Genomic DNA, 16,085 nt, shown 5'->3' with positions numbered 1-16,085 from the left:
ATGAGGTTGGAATAATATTGCCTTTAGTATTGTATATGATATTGCATTGTATTGTATTGTATTACACACTTATTCCACATAAGGTATCTTAATCTGTTGTTAATAATATTAATAAAAAAATTACATGAATTATTATATATATATATATATATATATATATATATATATATATATATATATATATATATATACACACACACACACACACACACACACACACACACACACACACACACACAGTTGAAGTCGGAAGTTTACATACACTTAGGTTGGAGTCATTAAAACTCGTTTTTCAACCACACCACAATTTTTCCAACGATTGTTTACAGACATTTTATTTCACTGTATCACAATTCCAGTGGGTCAGAAGTTTACATACACTAAGTTCACTGTGCCTTTAAACAGCATGGAAAAATTCCAGAAAATGTCATGGCTTTAGAAGCTTCTGATAGGCTAATTGACATAATTTGAGTCAATTGGAGGTGTACCTGTGGATGTATTTCAAGGCCTACCTTCAAACTCAGTGCCTCTTTGCTTGACATCATGGGAAAATCAAAAGAAATCAGCCAAGACCTCAGAATTTTTTTTTAGCTCTCCACGAGTCTAATACACCCTTGGGAACAATTTCCAAACTCCTGAAGGTACCACGTTCATCTGTACAAACAATAGTACGCAAGTATAAACACCATGGGACCATGCAGACGTCATACCGCTCAGGAAGGAGACAAGTTCTGGCTCCTAGAGATGAACGTACTTTGGTAAGAAAAGTGCAAATCAATCCCAGAACAACAGCAAAGGACCTTGTGAAGATGCTGGAGAAAACAGGTACAAAAGGATCTATATCCACAGTAAAAACGAGTCCTATATTGATGGAGTCTGCAAAAGACCTGAGACTGGGACGGAGATTTGTCTTCCAACAAGACAATGATCCAAAACATATAGGTCTTTTGCAGACTCCATCAGGTTTTCTTCCAGAATGGTCCTGTCTTTGGGTCCATCCATCTTCCCATCAATTTTAACCATCTTCCCTGTCCCTGCTGAAGAAAAGCAGGCCCAAACCATGATGATGCCACCACCATGTTTCACAGTGGAGATGATGTGTTCAGGGTGATGAGCTGTGTTGCTTTTACGCCAAACATAACGTTTTGCATTGTTGCCAAAAAGTTCAATTTTGGTTTAATCTGACCAGAGCACCTACTTCCACATGTTTGGTGTGTCTCTCAGGTGGCTTGTGGCAAACTTTAAACGACACTTTTTATGGATATCTTTAAGAAATGGCTTTCTTCTTGCCACTCTTCCATAAAGGCCAGATTTGTGCAATATACGACTGATTGTTGTCCTATGGACAGAGTCTCCCACCTCAGCTGTAGATCTCTGCAGTTCATCCAGAGTGATCATGGGCCTCTTGGCTGCATCTCTGATCAGTCTTCTCCTTGTATGAGCTGAAAGTTTAGAGGGACGGCCAGGTCTTGGTAGATTTGCAGTGGTCTGATACTCCTTCCATTTCAATATTATCGCTTGCACAGTGCTCCTTGGGATGTTTAAAGCTTGGGAAATATTTTTGTATCCAAATCCGGCTTTAAACTTCTTCACAACAGTATCTCGGACCTGCCTGGTGTGTTCCTTGTTCTTCATGATGCTCTCTGCGCTTTTAACGGACCTCTGAGACTATCACAGTGCAGGTGCATTTATACGGAGACTTGATTACACACAGGTGGATTGTATTTATCATTTAGGTCAACATTGGATCGTTCAGAGATCCTCACTGAACTTCTGGAGAGAGTTAGCTGCACTGAAAGTAAAGGGGCTGAATAATTTTGCACGCCCAATTTTTCAGTTTTTGATTTGTTAAAAAAGTTTGAAATATCCAATAAATGTCGTTCCACTTCATGATTGTGTCCCACTTGTTGTTGATTCTTCACAAAAAAATACAGTTTTATATCTTTATGTTTGAAGCCTGAAATGTGGCAAAAGGTCGCAAAGTTCAAGGGGGCCGAATACTTTCGCAAGGCACTGTATATGTATATATATGTATATACACACACACACACACACACACTGGGGCAAACAATAATTTAGTCAGCCACCAATTGTGCAAGTTCTCCCATTTAAAAAGATGAGAGAGGCCTGTAATTTTCATCATAGGTACACTTCCACGATGACAGACAAATTGAGAAAAAAAATCCAGAAAATCACATTTATTTGCAAATTATGGTGGAAAATAAGTATCTGGTCACCTACAAACAAGCAAGATTTCTGGCTTTTATTTCTTTCATCACATTCCCAGTGGGTCAGAAGTCTACATACACTCAAATTAGCCATACCACAAACTGGCCAATAAAAAGAAAAGATAAAGACAGGCAAAAGAACAAAGATACTGGACAGAGGAAGATTGGAAAAAAGATTTATGGACAGACAAATCTAAGTTTGAGGATCAAAAAGATGAACATTCGTGAGATGCAGAAAAATGAAAAGATGCTGGAGGAGTGCTTGACGCCATCTATCAAGCATGGTGGAGGCAATGTGATGGTCTGGGGGTGCTTTGGTGGTGGTAAAGTGGGAGATATGTACAGGCTAAATGGGATCTTGAAGAAGGAAGGCTATCCCTGCATTTTGCAACGCCATGCCATAACATGTGGACTGCGCTTAATTGGAGTCAATTTCCAGGACAATGACCCAAATCACAGCTCCAAACTATGCAAGAACTAATTAGGGAAGAAGCAGTCAGCTGGTATTCTGTCTATAATGGAGTGGCCAGCAATGGTCACCGGATCTCAACCCTATTGAGCTGTTGTGGGAGCAGCTTGACCCTATGGTATGTAAGAAGTGCCCATCAAGCCAATCCAACTCGTGGGAGGTGCTTCAGGAAGCATGGGGTGAAATCTCGTCAGATTACCTCAACAAATTGACAACTAGAACGCCAAAGGTCTGCAAGGCTATAATTCCTGCAAATGGAGGATTCTTTAATTAAAGACTATATTTCCTCTTAATTTTGCAACTCATTTAATGTATGTATTAATGGAAAACAAGGGCATTTCTAAGTGACCCCAAACTTTTGAATGATAGTGTGTGTAGAGAGAGAGAGAGAGAGAGAGAGAGATATGGCCGTGGTCTCCCTGCATTACCATGGGTCTGCGGACCCCATTTTGAGAACCCCGTCCTAACCCACAGAAAACTGGACACATGAATGTTCTTGCAATGTTCCCATGAAACGTGTCTAGAACATTTAATATCTTCAATTCTGAGAACATGGTAACCATGTTGTGGGTAAGTTCTATTTGACATTAAGGGAATGGTCTCTTGGAAACATTCCTTTCACATCACGGGAACATTGGAATGAGTTGCCTTTGCCCATAAAAACTACGTCCTCTCTGGGCAACATTAAAAATAAAGTCAAAACTGTTGTCTGCATATGAATAACCCCTACGATGTAACTGCAATGATGAGATAGATGTTCTTCTGTGTTTTTATGTTTTATTATCTCAATGCCATACAGTGTTCAACCGTGTTCGATCTTGCCTAGCCATCTTGTTTCAAGAGGACCACAATGGAAATAAGTCCCAGACTTTATTGTGTGTTATGCTCTGTGATTTTACTCATGTGCATGTATGGCTTTTCAAGTTTTATGTGTGCTTGTTTTTTTAAATGGTTGAATTAATAAACTACTTTTTTTTTTTATCATATGAAAACATTAGTTAATGACCTAATGAGACTCTTAAGGAAAGGTTCCCTAAAGTTGTGGGAATGTTTGTTGGGAGCTGGGAAGGCAGGCAGGATCACAGACAGACAGAAGGCAGACAGATGGTCAAGTTCTTGCCTGACACAATTGCAGACGCATGCCAGATCTTACAAAGCATGGATTGAACATATCAGCTAACCACATATGATATAGCAAAATCTGATGCCTGACTGCACAGTCAATTACGTGGCATGCAACCCTTGGTTGATGCAATGCAACACCGGCACATTTAGTTGGGCAGGAACTCGACCGTGGTAACATAGACAGATATGAGGACAAACAGGCAAAATGATAGGTACACATGAAAGGCTCCTAGACAGATAAGCAGACAGGTGTGTTTGACAGTGGGACAATTAGGCAGCCAGTGAATCTGATAGTCAGACAGACAAGCAGATAAGCAATCAGATAAACACACACAGAAACTGACAGACTTAGCAACTATCTTAGAGATAATCAGGAAGACAGGCAAAATATAAAGTTACGAGTAAAAAAAGAGAGAAAGGCGCTCTGTCTACTGGCTGATGTTTGGAAGTGCAGGATGTTACAGTAACTGACCATCTAAAAGAAAAGCTATTGAGGGGAGGGTAAATCACCTTGCATACAACGTCCTGTTAAACATGGACCGTGAACTATACACAATAAGCATATAAACACAAACTTAGAAATCCTTTATCAGCCATTACAAGCATTTGACAACTGGAAGAGAACAGAAGTAAATGGGGAACAATGACAGTAACGTTGGGAACATTATTTCAGTCCATATTTGAGTCTATTCCAATTGCTTACATTTATCACAAGTTGAAGGAGGTTACACATATCAATGTGGGAGAATACAAGTAAAGTACTAATCTACCTAGGCCAGTGTTCTTCAACCCTGGTCCTGGGTACCCATTGGGTGTGTATGCTTTGGTTCTATCCCTGTGCTTACACCACCTGATTCATTCATCTAAATCAAGGACTTGTCTATAAAGTTAATCAGTTGAATGTGTCAGTGCTGGGCTGGTACAAAAGCCTGCAGTACCTGTGGATTACCAGGATTTCTTTCTCTGTGGCCTCAATGTTGTTCTCCACACTGTACTGGGCCCACTTGTTGAAGTAGTGGCTGTAGAGGGGCAGTCCCCTTGTTCTCCCTGTACAGGTAGAACCCAGAGATCCAGTTCCACACTGTACTAAAGATGGGGCTGGCGCTCTGGTGCTCCTCCCGTTTCTCCTTCTCCTCGAATCAAAAGTAGCTCTTCACACTGTCGGAAGTCAGGGTGTGTGCATGGAAAAGATCATGCTCTTAGGAGCTGAACTGGGACCAGTACGCCTCCTGTTGGTAGCCCAGGGGAGAGCAGCAGCGCTTCAAGCCATGCCCATGACCTCTAACCCCTTTCCAGAGTCGTAATAGTCAGATGATCATCCAAGTCACGGGAGCCACGGCCGCTTGGCCAATGATAGGGACTAGGACGGCGAAGGCAGCTGCTCCACTCAGACACCAGGTCCTCTTATTCAGCATTCCAACAACGAGGTAGAACACTCAGTGATGTAAAGTACTTAAGTAAAAAAAAAACTCTAAAGTACTACTTAAGTTGTTTTAAGTACATTTGTAACTGTTCAAGGTTAAATAAAAAAAAGTGATAAGATGAAGGCACTAGAGCAGGGATCATCAAGCGCAGGGCCAACTATGCTAGGACGGACACCACTCCACGCTAGCTCCAACCACGAGCGCAGGGCCAACTATGTTAGGACGGACACGACTCCGAGCTAGCTCCAACCACGATCGCAGGGCCAACTATGTTAGGACGGACACCACTCATCTCTATAACTGCTGAAGTCATCCAAGTAACGTTGGAGCAATCAAAGGAACCATAACTAATTTAATGAGCCATTTGCAGTTTCACTGTACAGGCCATGTCTACTAAGACTTACATGGCTTAATCTTTGGGAAAAGACTGGCCGGATCACTTAGGTAGACCCCCAAAACATTGAGGTGTACCTGGCCCATAATGAAGTGGGAGAACCAAGCGCACCCATGCGCACCCAGTGGGAGGCACCAACCTACCAACAGCTGAAGCCGTGGAAGCTGTGAGAGCTGAGGCACCACTCGAGATGTGTTCTATTGGAGTATACAGCACAATGGAGCCAATAACAAGGTTTGAAAAACACAAAGTGACACTGATTCTGAATAGGGTGACCCAGAGGTCGGCGAAGCAATGGTCACCTGCAGGGTGTGAGAAACCATACCTGGTAGAATGAAAATGTAACTATTCCACTCAGAACCACTTAAAAGTATCTAAATTGCAACAGGATACAAATAAGTCTAATACAAAAAAGTGTTATTTGATGAAAAAAAAGTCATTATAGAAGTGTATTTATGTCCCTTGGAGTGGCAGCTATTTCCTCTGATGTGACACATTCATGTCACACCAAGCAGAAAAAGCTGTCACGGCGTTGGAAATCTCAGGCTGTATGGTCCATTTTGGTCCTTATTGTTAACAATAAGCCTTCCATTTGATTTCACCAGAACATTTTCTCATAGCTTTTATATGTCAGTAAAGTCCCAGACTTATACAATCAAAAGGCGTCACACCAAAGGTCTAACATGATGACCACACCGTGTGCATCATTGTGCGCATGTTGATTTTGTCCACCCACACCAGAGGTGATCAGGACTTGCAGGTTGAAATATCAAAACAAACTCTGAACCAACTATAATTTGGGGACAGGTCGAAAAGCATTAAACATTTATGGCAATTTAGCTAGCTAGCTTGCTGTTGCTAGCTATTTTGTCCTGGGATATAAACATTGGGTTGTTATTTTACCTGAAATGCACAAGGTCCTCTACTCCGACGATTAATCCTCAGATAAAAGGGTAAACTGAGTTAGTTTCTAGTCATCTCTCCTCCTTCAGGGTTCTTCTTCTTCTCTGGACTTTATATTGAGGTTGGCAACCAACTTTAACTTTAAGGTGCATTACCATCACCGACTGGAGTGTGGACCTCAGTTCATCTTTCAATCACCCACATGGATATATGCTCTTAAAAACCAATGAGGACATGAGAGAGGCGGGACTTGCATCACAAATAGAACCAAGTTCTATTTTAGTGCCTGGCTACGAAGACCCTCTTTGACCTGCGCAAGCAGTGTGGGTGCAATTATTTAATAACATGTATGTGATTGGTGTGGTCAGCATGTAAGAAATCTCTTTGATGACGGCAGAAAAGTACAATATTTGTATTCATATTTTTGATAAAGCTTACAATCCATGTGCTCCAGCAATATATTTTGTACTTCCTCATTGCAGGAGAACCTTCCCCTGCAATGGTGCCCAAATGCTGGCTCATTGTTTAAACACAGAATTGTCACACCATGAGGATATTGATTATAGGGACAAAATGTAGTCAAGCCGCTACCGCTGAGCAGACAAGGGAGAGCTATTAGAGAAGGGAGGAGATATAATCCCATTGAGCAATGAATGGAGGAACGTATAACACCTCTCCCAGCAGACTGTCGATCAATCGCGTTCACGTCGTCATGTTGCGTCACGCGGTTGCTAAACGTCAGCAATCTCTTCTCAAAGTCAGGGTATGAGTCAAAACCTGCCTATTTTCCTCAAAAGTACGTAACGTCACGATTCTAAATCAACAGTATAGGTCGTTATCAATAAAGCTTTTATTTGGATTCACCTGATCAGTCTATCATGGAAAGAGCAGGTGTTCTTAATGTGTTGTACACTCAGTGTAGACGGCAAGCAAATAGAACAATATTTGGATATAGCCACCTAGTTTATCCCCTGAAAGATAGTTTCCTAACTAGCCATATTGACGTGGTCTGTTATTAGCTAGCTAGCCAATTTAACGTGGTCCATTAATCAATGTAGCCTATCATGCCTGTCAGCAGCAATCGTGATTAAACACGCTAAAAACACTGTTGAAAAGGGGATAATGTTAGCTAACTTCACTAGGTAGGCCTATGTTGGTTGGAGAAAAAAAGTAGATTATGTCTATTTACCACTACAACGTTTCTACCGGTAGCTTGCAAAGTAAACACTATCAGCTAACAGTACATCGGCAAATGCGCACTTCAGCTGCTAGATAGGCAGAGCCCACAAACATGGGAAATTAACCTACATCAATTAAACTTGTAGTTCACTTTGATTTTATATCACTCAAATACTCAATTAATGGTGGGCAATATTGAGAGATACGTGATATTAGCCTCAACATACCTGAAATGACATGATCAATTGATGTTTACTGATCATGATAAGCATGCAGTTACTTGCTGTATAACTCTGATGATAGAGTTAAATGTGCGCACTTGTTTTAGATGGAATCATGGAAAAGGTGTAGTTCTGACTATGCTCTTCCAAGAGGTAATGATATTACAACCAAATAATTTACATTTATTTAACAATCCCTTGAAAACGGCACGCAGTTATGAATGGTTTTAGAGGAGTTGGGGGTCTCTTTTGCCCCCCAGCAGGCAAATCAAACGCTCTACACCTTATTGTGACGTTTTATTGATAACGACCTATACTGATATTACAGAGAACAAGTTAATTCTCACATCTCGGAAAATATTTGAAATGTTGTACTTCTTGTTCACGAAATTCATGCTAATGCTTAGTTTTGAGCTAGAGCCCAGTTGACTTCCCATTCACTCCTTGGAGACCCCTCCTTGTCCCAGAATCACCCAGAATGCTCCATGCAGCCCAGTGACGACACATGGGCAACGTACACACTGGCTGTTAATACAATGGATCAATACCATCTCCTCGTCCAATGGTCACTTTTGTATATTATCTACCTCACTTGCTTTGGCAATGTTAACACATGTTTCCCATGCTAATAAAGCCCCTTGAATTGAGAATTGAGAATTGGTTGCGTGCCACGTCTATGATTGAGTAGTCGGGCACCAGATTATGGAAAGCCGTTTGGGTCTTTGCGTGTCAAATAAACTTGACTGCTTGTCACACAAGAATTTAACACGTTAATAAAACATTTACGTAGTTATTACACATTGATGAACACTATCATTCGTATATCATATGTCACAGCGATTCACCGATACATATGCTATGATGCTGGTAAAGTTTTTATAGAGCCAGATAGCTGCCAAAAGGTTGAACGTATGTATCCTTAGGATCGTAAGAAAATTCATACGTAAATTGTTAGGATCATAAGAAAAGTCATGCGTGAAACATGAAACGTAACGGTTAAATTTGATCTGTTTACAGGTTCAATTCTTACTTTTACGTCTCCCTTTACTCGGTTACAGATATTTTTTTATATATACAAACTTTTGTCAGGAAAGTGGCATCTGCCAAGGACATGAACCGAACGTAGCTAGTCAATCAAGCAACTCTAGCCCAGACTTTAGAGTTACTTTGCAGCTTCCGAATTAATTTACAAAATAAAGTAGTTTGTTTTAGAACTGCAGTCAATAACGACATTATACCAGTAGATGGCGTAGTATAGACTTGGGCCTTCAGCAAATGACTTGAATTATGAATTATACTTTAAAGACACAGCAAAATAGAAAGCAAATATGATTTAGGCTAGGCCTATTCCACTATCTAAATATACCATAATGTAGTGTGTTATTTAATGGCCATATAATTATTTTAATACATTTTTTATAGCCGCGTGGGGCTACTGTGGTGATCAAGTAACCTAATGAATTACACTTCTTCCAGTATTTGGGATCACGGACTGTCAGCCTTATGTTAGGCATTTTGATATTTTATTAGTGAATTCCACTCTGTACTTAGGCTTGTTATAACCATTTGCGTTGCACAACCCCATCACGCAGAGGCTGTATCCATATCAATAAATGAGACAACTAAATATTGATTAACTCTTGGCTATAACCTGTCCTGAGGCCTATAATAAAAACAGTTATAAAACACAAATAGAGTTCTAAAATTATTCGGCAAGACACCAGTGCCCAAAATGATTGCCTAAATTGCAATGCCTACAAGTTGAAGGCCTATATTTATTATTTGAACGGGCCTATATTAAACATTGAATTATTAAAGTGATAGGCTAAATAACGTTTGAGAATTTAGATAATTTTGAATACACACATGGATTTCAATAAAACGAATGGATACGACTGTTCTATTCTCTTTAAGTTACAACTCAGACAAATGACAGAATGGATGACTTACTGACTGACTGAACTGAATGAAGGATGAATTAAATGTTCAAATATGTTGGAATGATGAGTTGTACGCATCATGCATGCTCTGCACTTTATTTGGCTAGTAGGCAAATAGGCCTACATTAGGGTATAATGACTATGGCTGCATGCCTCCAGAGGTTATCTTCTGAGGCTGAGGGGTGCTTTTCCGAAGGCGCATTGTGCTGTCGTGCTGCATGGAGAACACAAGCTCTTCAACAGGGCAGCAGTGTCACGATGGAGGGAATAGCCTATACAGAGACTACCTAAGACCACTGCAACAGAGTTATTGTAAAGTGTGGAAATAAGCTTATGCCAGACTTAGCATATGTTGTCACGACTTCCGCCGAAGTCAGCTCCTCTCCTTGTTTGGGCGGCGGTTGACGTCACCGGCTTTCTAGCCATCGCCGCTCCATTTTTCATGTATCCATTTGTTTTGTCTTGTTCCCTGCACACCTGATTATCATTCCCCAATCAATCTACATGTATTTATTCCTCTGTTCCCCATCATGTCTTTGTGTAAGATTGTTTGTGTTACGTGTGTATTGTTGATGCGCCAGACTGGCTTGTTTTTTCCATGTTATTTTTCACGAAGATGTTTATTGTTAAACATAATTCTTGTGACTGTTTTGCACTTTTGCCTAAATAAAGTGTGCGCCTGTTCACAAATCTCTGCTCTCCTGCACCTGACTTCGCTACCAGTATGCACACAATCCGACATACGTTTAACCTCTCTCTTGTTCATTTCATTTTTAACGAGGCAAGTCAGTTATTAAGAAAAAATTATTATTTACAATGACGACATACCAAAAAGCAAAAGGCCTCCTGCGAGGTTAGGGGCCTGGGATAAAAATAAAATAATAAATACAGTATTAATATAGGACAAAACACACATCACAACAAGAGAGACATCACAACACTACATAAAGAGAGACCTAAGACAACAATATAGCAAGGCAGCAACACATGACAATACAGCATGGTAGCAACACAACATAACAACATCATGGTGAGAACACAACATGATAGAAGCACAAAACATGGTACAAACATTATTGGGCACAGTCAACAGCACAAAGGTCAAGAAGGTAGAGACAACAATATATCACACAAAGCAGCCACAACTGTCATTAAGAGTGTCCCTGATTGAGTCTTTGAATGAAGAGATTCAGATAAAACTGTCCAGTTTGAGTGTTTGTGCAGCTCGTTCCAGTTGCTAGCTGCAGCAAACTGAAAAGAGGAGCGACCCAGGGATGTGGGTGCTTTGTGGACCTTTAACAGAATGTGACTGGCAGAACGGGTGTTGTATGTGGAGGATGAGGGCTGCAATAGATATCTCAGATGGGGGGAGTGATGCCTAAGAGGGTTTTATAAATAAGCATAAACCAGTGGGTCTTGCAACGAGTATACAGAGATGACCAGTTTACAGAGGAGTATAGAGTGCAGTGATGTGTTCTATAAGGAGCATTGGTGGCAAATCTGATGGCCGAATGGTAAAGAACATCTAGCCTCTCGAGAGCACCCTTACCTGCCGATCTATGAATTACATCTCCGTAATCTAGCATGGGTAGGATGGTCATCTGAATTAGGGTTAATTTGGCAGCTGGGGTAAAAGAGTAGTTAATACGATAGAGGAAACCAAGTCTAGATTTAACTTTAGCCTGCAGCTTTGATATGTGCTGAGAGAAGGACAGTGCACCGTCTAGCCATACTCCCAAGTACTTGTATGAGGTGACTACCTCAAGCTCTAAACCTTCAGAGATAGTAATAACACCTGTGGGAAGAGGGGCATTCTTCTTACCAAACCACATGACCAAGCTAACGTTATAAGAAGCTAACTAGCTTCATCCGGCTCCCGCGTCTTAAATGGTCCGACACCTATGTGAAACTAGCCACAGTAAGGATTAGCCACAATAGTGGCATTTATAGTTTGCCTTCAAAATAAAAGCCCCTCTTGAAAGTGACACAAATGGATACAAATAGAGGAATCATGCCAAATTTGGACTAGATAATGCTAAACAAGGTCGGAATGTTGTTATATAAATTCAACAAAAGACAGTGATTAATTAATTTGACACACTGATACGCAGAGACAGTCCTGGGCCGCCCCATGGAATGCCAAGCGGGTGGGGGAGGGCCCTCTAACTCAGCTGGTGCAGGTCAGCTGGGCCCTATGCTTAGATACTGAGTGCAATGCCGGAGACTGGCCACGGCTGAAGCAAGTGGCTCGCGTACTGTGGTGGCGGAATGTTGCATGCCGGCCACAACTGTTGTTGGCAGCTCGCTGGCTGTGGTTGAGGCTGGTGACTCTTTCACCACTGCTGAAAGCGATGACTCCCATGGTGGACCATGTGGCGATCCCTGGGCAATGATCATCAAGGATCTGGAGGTGGCTGAGGGTCGTCCAAGGCAGGTGGCAGGCGACCCCCCAGAACTAGAGACAGCAGGCCCCCCGGGTCAGGGAATGGTGGTTCCCCCAGGTCAGGGAGCTGAGGGCCTAGCAGGGCAGGGGAATTGGAACTCACTACTAAATCTGAGGATTTCAAGCCAGGCATGGTGCAGGCTGCAAATCTAGTCGAGCAGGGATCGTGTAGTCTAGTGCTAGTATAGGCGACTGGGTACAGGCTGAGAACGAGGGCAGATGCTGCAGACCTAGTGGGGCAGAGAACCTATAGCCTGGCAGAGCAGTGGACTGAGGGCCGACTAGAGCTGGACACAGCGAAACTTAACGGCTGAAGGCTCAAAGCCTAGTGCTGATAACTTTGGGCCTGACAGGGAGAACATCTCTGTACCTGACAGAGAAACCGACTCCGGACCTGACAGGGAAACTGACTCTGGACCTGACAGGGAGAACGACTCTGGACCAGACAGGGAGAACGACTCTGGACCTGACAGGGAAACTGACTCTAGACCTGACAGGGAGAACGACTGGACCTGACAGGGAGAATGACTCTGGGCCTGACAGGGAAACTGACTCTGGACCTGACAGAGAAATTGACTGGATCTGACAGGGAAACTTACTCTCGACCTGACAGGGAAACTTACTCTCGACCTGACAGGGAAACTGACTCTGAACTTGACAAGGAAAATTACTCTGTACTTGACAGGGAGAATGACGCTGGTCCTGCCACAGAAACTGATGCTGGACCTGACAGGGAGAATGACTCTGGACCTGACGACTTTGGTTCTGCCTTATATAGTGCTGTCCAGTTAAATCATGATGTTGAGGCCCATCACTGTACTCTTATTCCCCACTGTTGGCTTAAGCGCACATATAGCCTACATCAGTGGTTCCCAACCTTTTTTGGTTACCCTACTACAGAACTGAATTTTGCTCTGCCCGGAGTACTCCTGAAGTACCTCTTCACGTGCATTGTACCAGTAACCATATGGACTCATGAGTCTTTTCAAGTACCCCCTGTACATAGGCCAATTCAGTTCTAGTACCCCTGGTTGGGAACCACTGGCCAACATGATGAGATTATAGTGGACAAAATAGCAAGATTATTTTGTCAAAGGGAAGCCAAGCATCGATGATCATGTTACCATTATAAGACCCTTGATATTTATCGAAAAGGAACATCAAGCTCATCACCTTGCACGTTCACCACCCTGTGGTTATCATAATATATTTCATCTGTAGCCTAATAAACTGCATGCTTTGCCGACAAGTCATAGTGGCAGGACCACACAACATGTCATCGCGTCTCCAAGTTTACTTCGATGTGATGGTTATTATATAAATATTTGCGCATAAAAGCGTCTCCACCAACATCTCTCACATAATTAATTTTACCAACACTGTCTAGCGTATTTTATTTTGTAGACATTTGGAAAGTTTACCGGAAAATGTTCTGTTTCCATCAGACCTGTCATTTTATATCCGAAATTGACTTTACTCACGTAAAAAGGTTGGAGGGAAACCTGGTTACTGAGGAGGAAAAAGTAACACAATATTCTCATCTGGAATGGATAGTGTTATGATAAGGGATAATCTTTCTTGTCCAAACAACGTACTTTTTTTCAAAACATGAATTACATTCAGATGTCTTCAATTACTAATAGGTTATAGTATGATGAACATAGCCTACTTATTGATACTGCTGATTTGTGCTACAGATGGTTTGTTTACGTTTCTACAGTTGTGGCTAAATGGAGTATGCCTACACCTCCATCTAGTGGTTGCGTCGGGGACAACAGGTTTAGTATTTTATTAGAATCCCCAATTAGGCTTCTCTTCCTGGGGTCCAAACAGGAAACAAAATACAACAAATAAAATAACTAACACTATATTTTACAATACATAATACAATGAAAAATACAATTCAAAATATATAAAATGTCTGTGTCTCTTCACAGACCCCAGTTTTTTCTTAAAATCTTGTTATATTGCTAGCTTGAGTTACCTGGGGTGGCAGAGATTTCCATGTAGGCATGGCTCTATTTAACTGTGCATTTCCCAGCCTTTGTTCTGGACCTGGGGGCTGTGAAGAGACCTCTGGCTGAATGTCTGGTGTAGTATCAATGAGTGTCCAAACTGTGTGCCAACTACTTAAACAGACAGTTTGGTATATTTAACCCATCAACACCTCACACAAAGAACAATAGTGATGCAGTCAGTCTCTCCTCAACTTTGAGCCAGGAGTGATTGACATGCATACTAGTGACATTTGTCCTCCATGTACAGTACAGCTAAGTGAAATACATGCTGCTCTGTTCTGGACCAACTGCAGTTTTCATATGTCCTTCTTTGAAGCATATGACCACAAAAATAGGGTCTGTAGGACCTGCCTGGTTCATTTAGATGTCAAAAAAGCAGAGCAACACCTTATCATGGACAGACTAGCCATTTTAGCAACCTTTGATTCTATATGTTTTGACCATGACAGCTTGCTATCTAGGGTTACACCCAGCAGTTTAGTCTCCTCAACTTGATCAATCGCCACATTATTCAGTAATAGATCTAGATCAGGTTTAGGGTTGAGTGAGTGATTTGTCCCAGAAACTATGCTTTTAGTTTGAGATATTAAGCGCAACTATTTCTAGTTACCCATCCTAAAACGGACTGGAGCTCTATGTTAATGGTGTCAGTTATTTATTTTACTGTCATAGCTAATGTGAATACGGTTGAGTCAGCAGTGTACAAAGACACAGGCTTTTTTCAAGATCAGTGGAAGGTCATGAGTAAAAACAGAAAACAATGTCCCAAGCTGAATGTCCTGTGGTACACCGCACTAAACTGAATTTGCATTAGAGAGGCTTCCATTAAAGAAAACCCTCGGTGTTCTATTAGATAGATAACTCTCAATCCATGATAAGGCAGAGGATGTAAATTCATAACATCTCATTTCTTTCAGCAATAGGTTATGATCAATGATATCAAAAGCTGCACTGAAATCTAACAAAACAGCTCCCACAATCTTATTATTATCAATTTATTTTAGCAAATCATCAGTCATTTGTGTTGGTGCCGAGCATGTTGAGTGTTCTTCCCTATAAGCATGCTGGAAGTCTGTTGTTAATTCGTTTTCTATTAAATAACATTGGAAAAAATGGTGTTTTACCAAATACAAAAAAGTTTGCTAAGCATCGGTAACAGGCTGATTGGTCGGCCGTTTGAACCATTAAAGGGTGCTTTGCTATTCTTGGGCAGTGGAATGACCTTTGCCTCCCTTCCGGCCTGAGGGCACACAGTCTTCTAGGCCTAAATTGAAGATATGGCAAACAGGAGTCGCAATGTATTCCGCTACCAACTTCAGCAATTTACTGTACCATCAAGGTTGTCAGTACCAGGTGGCTAGTCCTTGTTGATAGATAGCAACAATGTTTTTACCTCTTCCACACCAACTTTGCAGAACTCAAAACTACAGTGCTTGTATTTCATTACTTGGTCCATTATGCATGAATATGAAGGCTCTGTGTTTGTTGTTTTTTATTGTATTTTATTGTATTTTATTTCACCTTTATTTAACCAGGTAGGCTAGTTGAGAACAAGTTCTCATTTACAACTGCGACCTGGCCAAGATAAAGCATAGCAGTGTGAACAGACAACACAGTTACACATGGAGTAAACAATTAACAATTCGTTAGCAATTCGTTCCAGTCACAGGCAGCAGAGAACTGGAACGAAAGGCGGCCAAATGAGGTGTTGGCTTTAGGGATGATCAGTGAGATACACCTG

This window comes from Oncorhynchus kisutch, linkage group LG11, assembly GCF_002021735.2.
Source record: "Oncorhynchus kisutch isolate 150728-3 linkage group LG11, Okis_V2, whole genome shotgun sequence".
Taxonomy (NCBI): domain Eukaryota; kingdom Metazoa; phylum Chordata; class Actinopteri; order Salmoniformes; family Salmonidae; genus Oncorhynchus; species Oncorhynchus kisutch.
This window is presented reverse-complemented; position numbering follows the sequence as displayed.